The 17,037-nt window shown below is 49.1% G+C and overlaps 1 protein-coding gene across 1 annotated transcript in view; it reads left to right on the top strand.

The window, feature by feature from the left end:
* The first annotated feature begins 1,518 nt into the window (after window positions 1–1,518).
* The window catches only part of PTPRE (protein tyrosine phosphatase receptor type E), an 87,024-nt gene continuing 71,505 nt past the window's right edge, over window positions 1,519–17,037 (top strand). Inside the window, exon 1 of the mRNA XM_084751089.1 lies at window positions 1,519–1,535. The gene's annotated coding sequence lies outside the window, so the exon portion shown is untranslated. The remainder of the gene's footprint in view (window positions 1,536–17,037) is intronic.

Here is a 17,037-nt window from a genome sequence, read left to right as displayed (position 1 = left end):
CCGGTTCTGTGGCTTTAGGACATGATAGTTTATAAGGACTTGTTATAATCTGTCCCGCAGACACAGTATTATACTCGATGGCCTTGCCAGGACTCTCATTGCAAGCAGTCTAGTAGGAAGCAGCATGGCATGAGCTGGCTATTTTAAAATAGTGACAACTAAAACTTGATCCTGCCCCTTTAACTGTTCAAGTGAGCACTCACAGCCCAGCCTGGTCTCCATCCACAGGCTGAGGAGAGTCTGTAAACCTCATGCGAGGGTGCCTGCTTCACCAACAGAAACACAAAGCTGTGCCCATCAGCCGGCTGATGGGTAAACACGTGCAGGAGTGAAATATCTGTTAATAAAAAGTACTAGAGCATTCTATGGGATGGACGGGACTTGGAAACATTGTTTTCAATGAAAGAAGCTCGTCGCAAAAGGCCATATGGTATGAGTCTATTTCTACAAAATGCCCAGGATAGAGAACTCCACAGAAAGTAGGCAAGTGGCTGTCAGGAGGCCAGAGAGAGGATGGAGTGGTGGACAGTGAACTCAGGAGTGTGTGCTTTCTTTTTGGAGTTTGAAAATGATCTAATATTAGATTTGTAAGTCTTTTTTTTTTAATTGATTTTTACTTCAATGTGTATGGGTGTTTTGCCTGCATGTATGTTTGTGTACCATATGTATGCAAGAGCCTGAGGAGACCAGAAGAGGCTGACATAACCCCTGAAACTAGAGTTACAGATGGTTGTGGACCATGTCCACGCTGGGGCGCAAACCCTAGTCCTCTGCAAGATCAGCAAGTTCATCTCTCCAGCCTCTTACATTGAGTTTTAATAAGTTTTTTTTTTTAATTCCTGAGTATAAACTGGGTACAGTGGCACACACCTGTAATCCCAGCATTCAGGGAGGCAGAGGCAAGTGGATCTCTGCGAGTAAAGGCCAGCCTGGTGTAATGAGTCCAGGCCAGGCCTTGAACTCATAGAGATCCACCTGCCTCTGCCTCCCAAGTGCTGGGATTAAAGGTATGTGCCACCACACCTGGCTTGAATGATAACTTAATAATGCTTTTTTAAGGAAAAGAACACGTGAGCTAATTAGTGGTCAAGCTAGCTAGAGATGACACAACAGGTGTGGAGTGAAAAGGCTGCCTTGAGCTTGAAAGGCCATCTTCAGGGAAGATGAGGGGACTGCTATGGGTGGGACCTTTACACCCCTCACTAGGGGAAGCAACCTGCTCGGGTCCTTGAGGGTTGGCAGTCAAACACTTCAGACCCTGGCCAGCCACATCCTACCTTCAACTGACTGCCAGAGAGCGCAGAAAGTTTGGTGTAGGGCATAGGTGTTGAAAGCCTAGGCACGTAGCAAAAAGGAATGGCCACCACGCTCAAGCAGTCTCCAGAAGACCCTGGAAGGTGAAGTAAAAAATGAGTGTCGGCCACTAGCACAGTTGGAAACCATTGATTCAAATGAGCAACCAACACTGCCACCAGAAAACTAACGCTATTTTTTTTCTTCTTTCTCTTTCAGACTATAGCCCTCACTTTCCCTCGGTGAGTACATGGTTCTCTAAAAATTGTTTCTAATGTGTGATTAGTTTGCTAAAAAATGCCCGGGATTTAATTGTTGTATAAGATTTATCTTGTTGAGAAACGGGCCATATGGCCAGAGGGCGACATGCAAAGTTAGTGCCATAACTTGCTCAATGGCGCACATCACACTTCTCATTATTATTTTTTTTTTTCCTCCTGGCATTTGAAATACAGCTCTGCCTCCCCAAGTCCTGAAACGTATTGTTGAGAGCAGCTCCCACGTGTCTTCCTTTCTCTGTCCTGTTTCTTTTACAAGGGCCTTGCCTTATCTCAGCGGCACACATTCAACACCCGTTAGATTGCACGATGGCCTGCTGGGAACTCTTTCTCATAAGTGGGTCTGCTGCCATGTGGGAAAACTGCTAAGAAGGTGGTTTTCTGAATGGCAGTGTTGGTAAAAAACGTATCGATGTCATGGGGTCTTGTGTTTTACCCACTTGGAGTCCAGGTAGCAGCCAAATTCTACATCTTTGATGCCTGTAAGAAAAGTCAAGTTTTAAATGCCATAAACCCACACCTTGTTTTATTATGTCTTGTTTCAGACAGGCTTTCGGTGTGTCAGAACTAGCTTCAAGCTCACCATTCTTCTGTTTTGGCATCCTTAGTGATGAGATTGCAGGACTATCCTGCCATTGCCCCCTTGAAAGCCCTTTTCAAAAACATGCTGTTCACTTTTCAAAAGAAAGGGAGAACCAGGGTGGGGGGGAGGGGAGCATTGCACACCTTTAATCCCAGCACTTGGGAGGCAGAGGCAGGCAGATCATTGCAAGTTCAAGGCCATCCTGGTCTACAAAGTGAGTCCAGGACAGCCAAGGCTACACAGAGAAACCCTGTCTCAAAAAAACCAAAATTGAAAAGAGAGAGAGAGAGGAGAGTCTAAGAGGTTTGTTGTTTTGTTTGTTTGTCTGCTTGCTTGCTGAGAAAAGTCTCTGTCTTTAGGTCTGGCTGGCCTAGAACTCACTATGTAGACTAGGCTAGCCTCAAATTCATATGATCCTCCTGCCTCTGCCTCCCCAGTACTGAGGTTTAGGACACATTCCACCAATCCCCATAGACTCTGAGTTTTGAAATGGCCGCAGAGTGTGGTCACCGGATGCACAGAAGTGTCTTTTCAAGTGGGGCGTGCTACCACATTGCCAGTAACCCCAGAGCTTCAGAGGTGGAGGCAAGAAGTTCTGGTGTCCAAGGCTAGCCCGGTCTACATGAGACCCTGTCTCAAATGACAAAACAGAAACAACCACAAAAAACTTTTACTGTGTTCCAGACTTTAAAGTGGGTAGATTGGTTCTTTCATCGATCCAGCCTCCTCCGTTAGGCCAGGGGCCTTTCATGGTATTTCTCCATCTGAATGTAAAGGGGTAATGGTTGCGCCTGATTTTATCAAAGGCAGGTTAGTTGCATTGCTGTTTATATTTTATCAAGCGAAGAAGGAAACCCATGTTTGTACTTTCTGAGTTTTATGGTCATGCTATTTGTTACATCATTGTTAGATGCCATCATCAATATGAATGCCATCTGACTGGGCCTGGGTAAATAGCAACAGTGGGAACAGAGAGGAGGCTTCGTTACCAGAATGATTTTTTTGGTGGGATAAAGGTTTAATTGCAAGTCAGCAATCCCCATTGTCTTAGAACCTAAGCCAGCAGTGCTGGCTTGTGCGTGTTGGCATGAATGCACATTAAACCCGACACTGTGGGTTTGAGCGGGTTTTTTTTTTGTTTTTTTTGTTTTGTTTTGTTTTTAATGTGCCTGCCATGCTGAAGTGAAGGATTCATAGGTCAGGCCCCCATGGATTTATCTTCTGAAACACAGGACACAGATTCTGGTTGGTTATAAGCATGTGGCCTCTGTGCTCCTTGGCACTTGACTCCGGACTAGCTTGTTCAGAGCCAGCCTTCCTTCCTCCCGTTCTAGGATTTCCTAGCCTCTTGCCCATTGCCCTGAAGCCCAGCAGTGGCCCAGCAGCTGGCCAAAGGACAGCTGCCTGCCTGGCCTCAGCTTCCCCTCCCCCAAAACCATGTTTTAAATCCAGCAGGAGGTTTGGAAGCCAGTGTCCTGCCCAGCAATGCTAAACTGACTTCCGTGCGTATGTGTTTCCGATGCAGAGGCACGATACCCAGGCAGCAGCTCCAATCCCCTTGGCACTGACCTTTTCCTCTGTGTCAGTTCCGCTTTAGTCAGCCATTCAGTTCCTGGCTTCACAAATCTAGGGCTGGGATATGGCTCCGCAGTAAAGCCCTTTCTGCACATGCTTGGGGGCCTGAGTTCCAAGCCCCAGCATCCACAGGAAAAGCCAAGCACGGAGGTGAATGCCTGCAACTGCAGAGCTGGGAGAATCCTGAGGGCTAATTGGGCAGCCAGTGTAGCAAATCAGCATCAGGCTCCAGGTTCAGTGAGAGGCCTTGATTCAGAAAGTAAGTGATTGAGGAAGACATCCTAATGTCAGCCTTTAACATCCGCACTTGCCAACAAAGGCACACACACATACACATACACACACACACACACACACACACACACACACACACACACATCTGCTTTTGACCTCAGGAAGCGTTCTCTTTGGCATGAGAAATATTTGAGGCATGGACAAGGTAACATATTCTGCCTCCCTTAGGAATCTGCCTCCTAAGCTGCAGGCGAGATTCTCCGGCCTGTTTTGGTTTCATTGGCAAACACTTGAGACTAGGCACAAGCTACAGGATCTCAGTGAATAGTCAGAGAATTATTCCAACTTCTTACTTCTGAAACTGGTTTCTGGGGGACTTAGAACTTTGGACAGTCTGCTTGCACAGTGCAGGTAAGCTCCCTGAAGTTGGAGACTGGCTCAAGCCCTCATCCGTGCTTTGTGAGATGGCTGCAGAGAAGCCAGGCCTGCAGCCCTAGCAGAATGGACACACTAGCTCCAGAAAACCTCCTTTCTTCTGAGAGCTTTTCCCAGGAGGATAGAGAAAGTGTGAGATTATGCCCCACAAAGTTCATAAACACCAGCTACCATGACCACTGCTGCTCCCATGTTAATAATGTCAATATGGCTGTTTCTAACCTTTAAAAGAGTCATATAGATTGGGCCTTGGTATGTGTAGGTACCATACTGTATGTCAAAAGGCCTTCATTTTACTAGCATCATCCTTGAATTTCCGTTAAAAAAAACTATACTGATACTGGCTTTCAAAAAGGAGTCTGATTTTTTTTCTCTTTTGTTTGAGAAGAGTCTTTTAAGCAAGGGCCACCTCTTCTCATTTTTCATTTAACAATAAGCTTAATAAAGTTCTTGCTCTTCAAGGGTGAAGAGCTGAGTTCAGTTTCCCAGCAAGCATATAAAAAGCTGGGCGTGGAGGTATACCCTTGGAATTCCAACACTGGGGAGGCAGAGACAAGGCAAATCCTGAGACTCACTGGTCAGCTGCCCTAAGCAAAGCAGTGAGCCCCTGGCTTAAGGTGAGAGAACCCGTCTCAGACATAAGGCAGAGAGCAGTAGAGGAAGGTGCCTACTGTCGACCTCTGGCCTCTTCACATGCACACATGAACAGGTACACACACACACACACACACCACACACACCACACAAACAGAGGAAGGCACCTACAGTAGACCTTGGGCCTCTTCACATGCACACATGAACAGGTACACACACGTACACACACATACACACACACACACCACACACACACACACACACACACACACACACACACACACACACACACACGGTTCACCCACAAACTTGCACACAAAAGGAAAAATACCAAACAGTAGGCTTGGGGAAGTAATTCTGTCATGCTTATCTGCGACCAAAGGTCTGTCATCCGGAGAGTGTTGCAGCTGAGTGGGTTGCTGTGGCCTAGAATCTAATGCAGTGGAATGTGAGAGTTAAGAACTTATGGAAGACAAATAATCAAGGCTTAAATAGATACTCTAGACTCAAGGAGCGTCTCTATTTTAAACCCTAAGGATGGCCACAGCCCAGTGAAAACAAATAATGCTGGAAGGCCGTGGTCTCACTTTGGCTCATGGAAATACCAAAGGGATACAACTGAACGAACGTGCTAACATCAAATAGCAGCTGGGCATTCACCAGCTCACCCTTACTGATCTACAGTTCCTCCCCTCATACTTTCAATGCATGCTTAGTTTTTTTCCTCTGAGTCAATGCTTTTTGGTTGTGTTGGTGTGGATGGCCATGACAGCAAGACAATAATCTGAGATTTTTTTGAAGAATAGTTTCCGCCTCTGGTCTTTAAGGTGGAGTGTCCTTAGGTGGAAGTCTGGGGTGACTTGAGCAGGCAGAGCAGGAGCTGCATACCCTGATCTGATCTTTGGAATCACAGGAAGGAGCAAGCGTGAGTGTGCACAGCACAGGAAGAAGCAAGCGTGAGTGTGCACAGCACAGGAAGAGGCACAGCTCTCTAAGGTGTGTGGCCGTGACTCTCAGTGAGCCCTTTGCACTCACTTGGGCTTTCTGTCAGTTCCTGGCTCTCTGAGCTTCCTCTCAGATTGGCAGAGTTTCTGGAGCAAGTGAGCAGTTCCTTCGATGGCTGACCCTGGACACTGGGGAAGGTCTGGAGGGCACTCTGGGAACTGAAGGTGACTCATGGGCCTGCAGTCCCATTCTCTAAGGGAGCTTCCACCTTTTTTCTAGAAGTGTGAACCAGAGGAGTCTGGTAGGAAGTCTATTGTCACACACAGAGGCGGGCAATCCCCATCAGTCACCCTTTCCACCTGGAGGGGAAAAAAAAGAGAACTTGGCTCTCCATATAAACTCCTGTCCCTCTCACCGCGCCTGCAGCAGGCCCTGACATTCATCTCAAAATCCATTTCATCTGACAGAGAAACATGGATTCCCCAGGGCCAGTGTGGCAGCCATGCATCGTCCCAGTTGGACAAGAGGTAAAGAGGGAACCCGAGGGGAGCCTCTCTTGACATTTCAGATTTCTGTCACGCTTGCTTATCGTATCATTTCTAAAGTATCCAAAATTTACATTAAAGAATATTATCAAGGCTTTCACTAAATGAAAGTTGGCAAGCACCACTGTTAACTTTGTCCATCCCTGTGCAGGAAATCTGGATTTGTTCCAGAGCCAGTTTGCAATAGCCCCAGTTTGCCAGCCATGCACTGTGCCTAGGAGGGAGCTGTGTCTGTTTGGGCCAGGAGGGGTCTGGAGGCTCATCAGATCACCAGCAATCAAAGGGTGAAGTTATTCTTTCTGGTGACCTGAGCCATTTCTACCTGTTTTATCATCAGGAGTGCCCTCTTGATATTGTCCCTTGGGGGAGTGACAGTTTCATTAAAAATGGCACACTGAGAAAGAAAGAGGAAGTAGCAGAAGCAAGGCATGGGCCAGGTCTTCATGACATCTGTCTTTGGTGCAGGAGGCCAGCCCCCCATGCCCACAGACAGGTTTTCCTGTCTGTGGAGCTCAAATGGTAGGAACAGATGGTGTGAGCAACAACAGAGCAGCACTAGCTGCCTGGGGTGGGGGATGGCATCGTTCACAGTGCATTGTGTGTTGGGGGAAGATAAGAAATACATGATCCCATTGTGGGTGTGAGTTACAGGGAGATTTCTCAGACCTACTGACCTCTGATTTAGGCACACGATGAGGTGCCAAATGCAAGGACAGACACATAGTTGGGAACTTACTCTAATGGCATCTCTACAACAAAGCGTGTCCCCATGGCAGTTGGGACATCAAGCAACAGATTATACAGCATCTTTTAAAAACCTGCCAATCTAAACTGAGTTTCCAGAGCCCAGTCTGATGTGAAGTTTAATACAAGGTATTTAAAGTGGTAGGGGAAAGGTCCCTATGGAATTGCTGAACAAAGAGGCATCATGTCATGGGTTCTCTGCATAGTTTAACAGAACTAAGCGAATGCAAGAGGAAAGAGTGGGTTTGTGCTGTTCTGTGTTGAGGGCTAATTGGATCTCAGTGAACTTTCAAGAACATGTTGATGATACTGGAATGTTAAACTGATGCCAGGCAACTCCACAGACTGATCTACATATGATGAGAAATGATGCAGACAAATGAGGCATGGAAGCCCATGCCTATGAGCCCAGGATGTGGGAGGCTGAGGCAGGAGGATTGCTGTGAGTTCAAGGCCAATCTAGGCTACATAGTGAGATGTGTGCCTGTTAGAGCTGCCATATCACCAGGTGGCTGCTGAAAAAAAATAGCATGCTGGTGTTGGTGGAAATGATTATTTGGAGAACATGGCTTGGTCTGTTCCCTCTTTGCTAAATAATTTAAATGCCTTATGCTTAAAGCATGAATCTCATTTATTATAAGGTGCATGCAATATAGGACACTTGACAGCTTATAAAGCATGCTCAAGTTTATTATCTCCTCATACATGCTTGGAAAGAGCCTGGGTATGCCTTGCCAACTCCACCTTGAAGGTTAAAAATCAGAACCTGGGGCTGGAGAGACAATTAATGAATAAGAGCCTGTGCTGCACAAGTTTGAACACCTGAGTTCCAATTCCCATTTACAATGTACAAAACCAGGTGTTGTCACATATCTGTAACCCCAGTGCAGAGACAGCAGGATCACCACAGCACGCGAGGCTCCACATTCAAAAACGGACTGCCTCGGGGAATAAGGCAGAGAGTGATAGAGCAGAGCCTCTTCTGGCCTCTGCTCCTGTATTAATGCACACAGAACACACATGGGGGGAGGGAAAGAGAGAGGGAAGGAGGGAAAGAGAGAAAGGGAGAGGGGGAGGGAGAGAGAGAGAGAGAGAGAGAGAGAGAGAGAGAGAGAGAGAGAGTGCGTAGATCCAGGCAGGTTAAAGAAGCAAGTCAACAGGTCATGCTAGCAACCTCGTAACGTTATAGTTTGCCTGCACACCCCCCCTTGTGTGTGTGTGTGTGTGTGTGTGTGTGTGTGTATGTGTGTGTGTGTGTGTTCACATATGAATGCAGGTACCCAAGCAGGGCAGAGGCATCCCCTGTAGCTGGGTCTGTAGGCAGTTGTGAGGCATCTGACTTGGGTTCTGGGAACTGTTCAGGTCCTCTGCAAGAGCAGCATATGCCCTTAGCCACGGAGCCCTTTCTCCAGTCCCTATATATGCTACCTCGATCATGAACTATGTGCCATTTCCTATAGCAGACCAGTTGATCGATCTTGGCAGAGTTGTTTAAAATCCATTAAAGAAAATCAACAAATCCTTCCCAGTGTCCCTTTAACTGACAGAGTACCTTTCTCCCTTAATCACTGTCAGCTTCCCTGCTCATCGCCCAAGGCGAGGCCATATATGCTGAAAGAAAGGATTTCATTATGAAACATAATATTTTACAGCTGTGCAAGCCCACAGAGCACACTGACAAATCAAAACATTCTCTGGGCTGTGCGCGTGGCTAGTGGGTGGATCGCTGTATTTTGGAACAACTTCCTGACCATCAGGTTGATCTTGGCCAGAGTTCCCAAAGATTTCTGCATGTTCTCTGCCAACCAAATTCAGTTTTCTAATCTCTTTTCACACCCTCGCCTGGTTTCCTTCCGGGACAGCCTGTCCACTCCCTTACCGAATGTTTATCAGTACCTCCTGCAGGCTCATAGTTGTATACATTTAAAAAACAAAACAAAAACAAAAACAGGTGCTGTTGGGACTGGGGAGAGGACTTAGTTGGAGAAGTGCCCGCTGTGTACACATGAAGACCTGGGTTTGTATCCTTAGCACTTTATAAAAAGCTGGACATGGCAGCACACACCTATAATCCGAGCACCAGGGAGGCAGAGACAAGAGGGTTTCTGAGCCTCTCTGGCCAGCCAGTCTAGACAAATCAGAGAGTCCCAGGTTCAGTGAGAGACTTTGAAGAGTGATTGAGGGAGACACTTAACATCATCAGCTTCTGGCTTCCACCCATACCCTCACGCACATGCATGTATACGTGCACACACACACCACAAATTACAACAAAAACAAGTGTTAGGTGCTAGGTTTGATTGAATTTGCAAGGTCAGTCATGTCTGAGGTCTAGCAAGAGCAAATGTGGATTTTGTGTAGGAGTTTAGAGAAGACCTGGATAGAGGCAGGTGATAAGCCAGTGGAGACCAGTTCTCTGATAATTTGATGGTGTTGTTTAAGAAAGCCAAATGACTTAGACTTGTTCCTTCAGCCCCGAGTCACAACTTCCTTGTCTAAAATATGAAGGACTGGGTAAAGGACTTTTACAAAGGTCTCTTTAAGACAAAATTCTGTGACAGCTGGATTTGAGCTAATGACAGGGATGCCTAGAAGATCATGACTGTGGGCTATGGTGGTAGGCCCCTTCCCTACTGGGCTGGCTTATAAATTATTATCTTTGTGATAATAATCTCTGTATTGACAGCAGCAGCTATCCTGTAGCCCTCTTCTCTGCTCACTTCTATTAGCTCTCAATCTGGAAAAAAATAAAAAGAAAGAAAGAAAGAAAAAATAGTGACACATAAGGAAGGTTTTGTTAATGGAAAACTTTTATTTGAAAAGCAGTCAGTTTTCTTCCCCTGCTGCCACTAACATTAAGAGGACAAGACAAACACTGGCGCCCTGTGGACTCCAGCTTTACAAAGTAGGTCCGGGCTGTAGCAGGTCAGGTTAAAAAATGTTTGTTATTGCGATGTTAGAGGCTCCTCACACACACCATCAGTCCCAGGAATTTCTAGTTCACAAACCTGTTTTGGCTTCCTTCCAATATGAAGCCAGAGCTGACATTCTCTTATGCTGTTTCCTGTTGTGGGCGGATTGATTTAATTTTTAATGAGTGATTCACTGTCCGTGGCCGTGTGTTTTCCTCCCGTTGAGCTGAGTATTAAGTCATGTTTCCTTTAAAACATTATTTTTTTTTTATATCAACTGAGCAATGTGGTGCTCAGCTGTGGAGACAAAGGGCCGCAGTCATGTCCCTGAAGGGATGGCATTTAACCTGCCCTGGGAAATGATAGTTGTGAGACCGTGATAGTCTCCTAAGGAGACTACCTCTTAAACAGCCAAACTGTTTCTTTTACCACAGTGTGTTCCAAAGCTGTGTAATTTTAAGAGCAGATTCCGGGTTTTCACTGTTAATCTAGAGACCCTTGGAAGGCCTTGTGGTAGGCTTTCCTAACGGGAAGCCTGGCTGGAAAATCAGTTCCTCCATGTTTGTAGGTCTTCCTCCATGTCTGTGCCTGCGCTATCTGCTTAGCTAGGCCATGACACAAGAAGTACACTGACCCTGCCCCCAGATCAGCTCCTCTTCTCTTTGGTCCCCTCTAATGACAAACTCTCACCCAATGGCCCTCCTATAGGAGGTACCGAAGTGTAGACCACCCCGGGCCTTCTGAGGAGACTCCCTTTCCTGGCCTGAGCACTGGACAGTGAGACTTCTGGGTAAGCGGTCACAGCTTTCCCCCTTCAACCAGCTCAGTGATACCACAGCATTGTATTTTACAGTGATGCCCATGGACTTGGGAAACCAGAAGGGTGACAAACACAGCCAACAAAAAGCTCCCAGAGGCAGCAGAAGAGGAGCAGGGCAAGTAGCCTGCTGGACAGGGTAGGTTATGAAGAAACAGTGGCAGTTGCAGGAATGAGAGCCGGTGAGATGACTCAGCAGGTAAAGGCACTTGCCTCAAAGCCTGATAAAGGAAGTTTGGCCCCATGTGATCAAGGAGGGAACCAACACTACACATACACCACACACACACACACACACACACACACACACAGTGCACATATACTACATACACAAATACCAGACATACATGTACACACATGCACGCACTACACGTGCAGTATATACACACACATTACATACACACACTACACATATACTACATATACTCACACACACATTCATACATACTACACACATAAAACATAAACTACATACACATACACTACATACACCATACACTACATGCACACATAAGGCACACACTACACACACACACACTACACATATACTACATATACACAACACACACTACACATATACTACATATACACAACACACACACTACACATACACTACATGCACACACTACCTACGCACCACACACACACACACACATGCACGCATGCACGGAGGCATGCACATAGACATGCACACATACTACATGTAAGAAGACCAGAGTAAATGCTATTAATAAGACAATTGAGAAGATGCTCGCTCTAGCTGTACTTCAGTGGACAGAAGAACAAAGGAGCAGAAAGCAGTCTTGCTGCAGGTGAAGATTTCTTAAAGTGCAAAGGGAGCAGGCAAGGGTGCCCTGCTTAAAAAACGATCTGCCTTTGTTTTTATTTGGTGCTGGAGATTGAAACCAGGGCCTAGCATGCGCTAGACAAGAGTTTTATCTCTGAACCCCTCCCCTCACCGCCCTCCCCTGACACACTAATCTGTTCTTAACCCTGAGCCTGAGCTCAGGCTGGGCGGGGGGCGGGGGGGGGGATGGGGGGGGGCAGAGCTGAGGAGACAGGTGTGCCTGCCTCTCCTGGGCCCACTGGAGCTCAGGAGACACATGTACACTGTAGCAGAGAAACAGCGAGCTGGAGCAGCAAACCTCGTCCCCGTGCTGATCTAAAACCAATCACCACATCAGAAATCCAAATGCCTCATCAGCGAACCAAACTCCGAACTGGAAACCCTAGGTCCTCCTCAAAAGCCCAGGATCCAGAGAACCAGTACTTACTCTAGATCTGTACCTCAAGCCCAAGAGATGCTTAGGAAAGCAACCAGAACGGACAGGTGGTCCTCTTCCACAACCCTAAGCCCTGGTCAGAGAGCCAGGCTTCCTTCCGTTCCAGACATCTGTAGCAGTCACGTGGACAGCAGCCTCCATCTTTCATCCGGGTGTGTTGGCCTCCTGAGCTTCTTGGGGATTAGAAAATGAGACTTGTTTTATTTCACCCGGGCTCAAGTGCGCTTTCTGGACATGTCTGTTACGCTGTTCCTTGTGATGTGGTTTTGTATTTTAATTGGAATGCCAGTAGCCACGAGAACTAAAGGAATGGGCAGCCTGCTGCCTTCAACCTAGACTTAGCAAAAGACAGAGTCCTGTCAGGGGCCTAGGATACTGGGGCTAATTGTCTGAAATCAGGCTGGCCTCAAACTCACAGTGATCCACCTGCCTCTGCCTCCCGAGTGCTGGGATTAAAGATGTGCACCGCCACCACCCAGCCTGAGACGCCAGCAGTCAAAGGTCTCCATTAAGGTCATCACTGAGAGAGAACGGAAGGCCACAAGGAAGGAAGAAGCAAAGCCAGGACCCTGGCCCACTGACACACAGCCACCACACAGTCCAGGACCCTGGCCCACTGACACACAGCCACCACGCAGTCCAGGACCCCGGCCCACTGACACACAGCCACCATGCAGTCCAGGACCCTGGCCCACTGACACACAGCCACCACGCAGTCCAGGACCCTGGCCCACTGACACACAGCCACCATGCAGTCCAGGACCCTGGCCCACTGACACACAGCCACCATGCAGTCCAGGACCCTGGCCCACTGACACACAGCCACCACGCAGTCCAGGACCCTGGCCCACTGACACACAGCCACCATGCAGTCCAGGACCCTGGCCCACTGACACACAGCCACCACGCAGTCCAGGACCCTGGCCCACTGACACACAGCCACCATGCAGTCCAGGACCCTGGCCCACTGACACACAGCCACCATGCAGTCCAGGACCCTGGCCCACTGACACACAGCCACCACGCAGTCCAGGACCCTGGCCCACTGACACACAGCCACCACGCAGTCCAGGACCCTGGCCCACTGACACACAGCCACCACACAGTTCAGGACCCTGGCCCACTGACACACAGCCACCATGCAGTCCAGGACCCCGGCCCACTGACACACAGCCACCATGCAGTCCAGGACCCCGGCCCACTGACACACAGCCACCACGCAGTCCAGGACCCCGGCCCACTGACACAGAGCCAGCATGCAGTCCAGGACCCCGGCCCACTGACACACAGCCACCACGCAGTCCAGGACCCTGGCCCACTGACACACAGCCACCACACAGTTCAGGACCCTGGCCCACTGACACACAGCCACCATGCAGTCCAGGACCCTGGCCCACTGACACACAGCCACCACGCAGTCCAGGACCCTGGCCCACTGACACACAGCCACCACGCAGTCCAGGACCCTGGCCCACTGACACACAGCCACCACGCAGTCCAGGACCCTGGCCCACTGACACACAGCCACCACGCAGTCCAGGACCCCGGCCCACTGACACACAGCCACCACGCAGTCCAGGACCCCGGCCCACTGACACACAGCCACCACGCAGTCCAGGACCCTGGCCCACTGACACACAGCCACCACGCAGTCCAGGACCCTGGCCCACTGACACACAGCCACCACACAGTCCAGGACCCTGGCCCACTGACACACAGCCACCACGCAGTCCAGGACCCTGGCCCACTGACACACAGCCACCACGCAGTCCAGGACCCTGGCCCACTGACACACAGCCACCACACAGTCCAGGACCCTGGCCCACTGACACACAGCCACCACGCAGTCCAGGACCCTGGCCCACTGACACACAGCCACCACGCAGTCCAGGACCCTGGCCCACTGACACACAGCCACCACGCAGTCCAGGACCCTGGCCCACTGACACACAGCCACCATGCAGTCCAGGACCCTGGCCCACTGACACACAGCCACCACACAGTTCAGGACCCTGGCCCACTGACACACAGCCACCACACAGTCCAGGACCCTGGCCCACTGACACACAGCCACCACGCAGTCCAGGACCCTGGCCCACTGACACAGCCAGTGCGCAGTCCCAGACCCTGGCCCACTGACACAGAGCCAGCACGAGGTCCAGCTAAAGGAAATCCTTATTTTCCTATTTCCTGTTTCCTACTCAATCCACATTTTCTATGTGACTCATAACTTAAATCATGCTTAGTCAGATCACTGCCCAGGGCAGAAGAACATCTATTTTATGCCATCCGACTGTGACATGAGGGTGAGGGCCATCACTGGTCAATAAACTCATTGTCCTCGAGTCCCCAGGACTCGCCCAGCACCTAGCAGATCTGAGAAAACTTGAAAGCCTATCTGTGAATATGTGAACAAACAAGCAGACTGGCATGGGGAGAGGGCATTCTTTCCACAGCCCAGGGCAGCACTCACCATGAACAAGGCAGACGCATCAAATGCCGGGTCACTTGATCAAAGAGCGGTGAAGAAAAGCTTCTTTCTTTTCTTCTGTTTTCCCCTCTGGACCCGGCCTAATCGGTTTGGTTTTGTTTGGTTTGCTTCTCTTTAATATCATACTCCCCCAGGCTTCGGGGTACTCTCAGGCCTTGGACTTGGCAGGAGGATGGAGGCCACACAACCTCCGCTTTCCTGTCATTGAACCCTGTCTTCTGCAGGGAGGGGCAGACAGGAGAAGATGCACCCCGGGGAGTATGGCAGAATGTGGACCAGGTGTGGCTCAGGACGCCAAGTTCCTGGAATGTGCCCCACTGCCCATTTTACCTGCGAAACACAAACTCAAAAGATAACAAATTTAGAATGGATTTCAAAGCAAGAGTTCAGAGCCTTTGGCCTTAGACAGGCTTCTCCTCAGCAGGGCCTGAGGGATTTCCCTGAACACATACCCCCCACCCCCGGAGCCAGCACTGGGAGTGCAGAGTGGGGGTCAGCCATGGGTGTGGTAGAAACAAGAACATGTGTCCTTTGCAGTTAGATTCTAGTAACCCCTGTTCCCTTATCTGTTACTGGAAAGGCCTTCCCTGTCCAGTCACAAATGCCCAATACCCAGTGCGCATGCGCTGCCTGTCTCTGTGTCCTACCTAGCTTCATTGCTATCACAGAAACGCACCCTACTGCTTAGACCTGCTGTGTTTGTCCATCCTTTCCTCATGAGATCACAGGCTTTCAGGACGTGGATCTCTTCTCTTCTCTCTCTCTCTCTCTCTCTCTCTCTCTCTCTCTCTCTCTCTCTCTCTCACACACACACACACACACACACACACACACACACACACCACATGCACGCACGCACGCACGCACGCACACACATACTGGTACCCAGGAAACTCGGGTGTCAAGAAAGACAAAAAGGAAGGGAGGGAGGGAAGGAGGGAGGAAGGAAGGAAGAAGGAAGAAATTGACTGACACCCAGTGTGCCTCAGGCAGTCTTCAGTGGCCCTCCTTGTCAACACCACTGGCTCCTGGGACCTCTTTGGAGGATATGGCCAAGTTTATTGTGCTGTTTTGGGACTGTGCAGGCAGGAATAGATAAGTGTGTTGGTACTTGCAGGTCTCTCTGCTCGGATCACAGGGAAGCGCCCCACTCTGGTTCTGTGCCAGCACCCATGCCAGCCAGGACTACACTTTTCAATTCAACATGGAGCTTTGAAGCCACTTGTCTTGCCAACCCCGTGACCGCTGATCAAAGCCACTTACTAGCATTGAACTCCTGTGTCTTGATGTGTTTAGTCGCTTAAACCTGTGTCCAAAAATGAGGCTCTGGAATCCAGAGGAATGGGCCTCCTCTTGGCACCAGTGCTGCAATGCCTCTTTCCATGCCGGCAGGGTGTAGCTGCTGGCAGGAGAGGCCTCCAGTGCAGTCTGGCTCTAAGAGGCAGCCAGCAGTCTCTCACATCTCTCTCAGAGATGAGGACCCAAAGCACGTCTCCCACCTTCTGGATACAAGAATGAGGTGAAAGGTATGACTGGATGGCACAGACCACTCAACAGTCCATGGTAGGAAAGGCCACTCAGGCTTCCTGAGCCCTGATGCCTAGTTTCCCTCCATCCATTTCCTTGAAGACCAGGATGTGTATGGCTTCCTGCTAAACTTGTCCCTAAGGCAGAGCAAGCTGGAAGACTTCAGCTACTGTCACTGGAGCAGCCTGTGCAGATACGGCCAGCACAGGGCAGAAGGGTAGAGAACTATACCACTGGGCAATTTTGTGGGGAGTAACTGGAGGTTACCCCACTTTCCTGTTAGAGGGAGGAGCTGGGTGGTACGGAGGCTCAATTTCCAAACATAGTACCCAAGATAGGTGGCTCAAAACCACCTGGAACTCTAGATCCAGAGGATGCAGTGCCCCCTTTTGGCCTCCAAGGTTAATTGCACTCATGTAAACACACACACGCACAGAGAGAGAGAGAGAGAGAGAGAGAGAGAGAGAGAGAGAGAGAGAGAGAGAGAGACCATGATTAAAAGTAAGATAAAAATCTTCTAAAAATAATAACAAGTAATAAATGTTCAAAATGGGGTTTCAGTCAGGTTCTCACAGCCATAGATCCCAAAAAGCAACACAAAGTTGCCCCTGATGGCTTGGCTAAGGGTCTAATCACTGAACGTGCATTGTAGAATTGGACAGTACCCATGGCTTCCTGTGATTTAATTAGCAGCATCTGCAGTAGGTTATTTTAAACACCTGTGTGGAAACCTAGTTGCCAAGTATGCTGCAATATTCACGTCTTATTTTTTAAAGGGATC

The sequence above is a fragment of the Acomys minous genome, assembly GCF_964271855.1.
Source record: "Acomys minous genome assembly, chromosome: 2".
In the NCBI taxonomy this organism is placed as follows: Eukaryota; Metazoa; Chordata; class Mammalia; order Rodentia; family Muridae; genus Acomys; species Acomys minous.
Note: the sequence above shows the minus strand (reverse complement) of the source record. Positions and strands in the feature narration are given on the sequence as shown.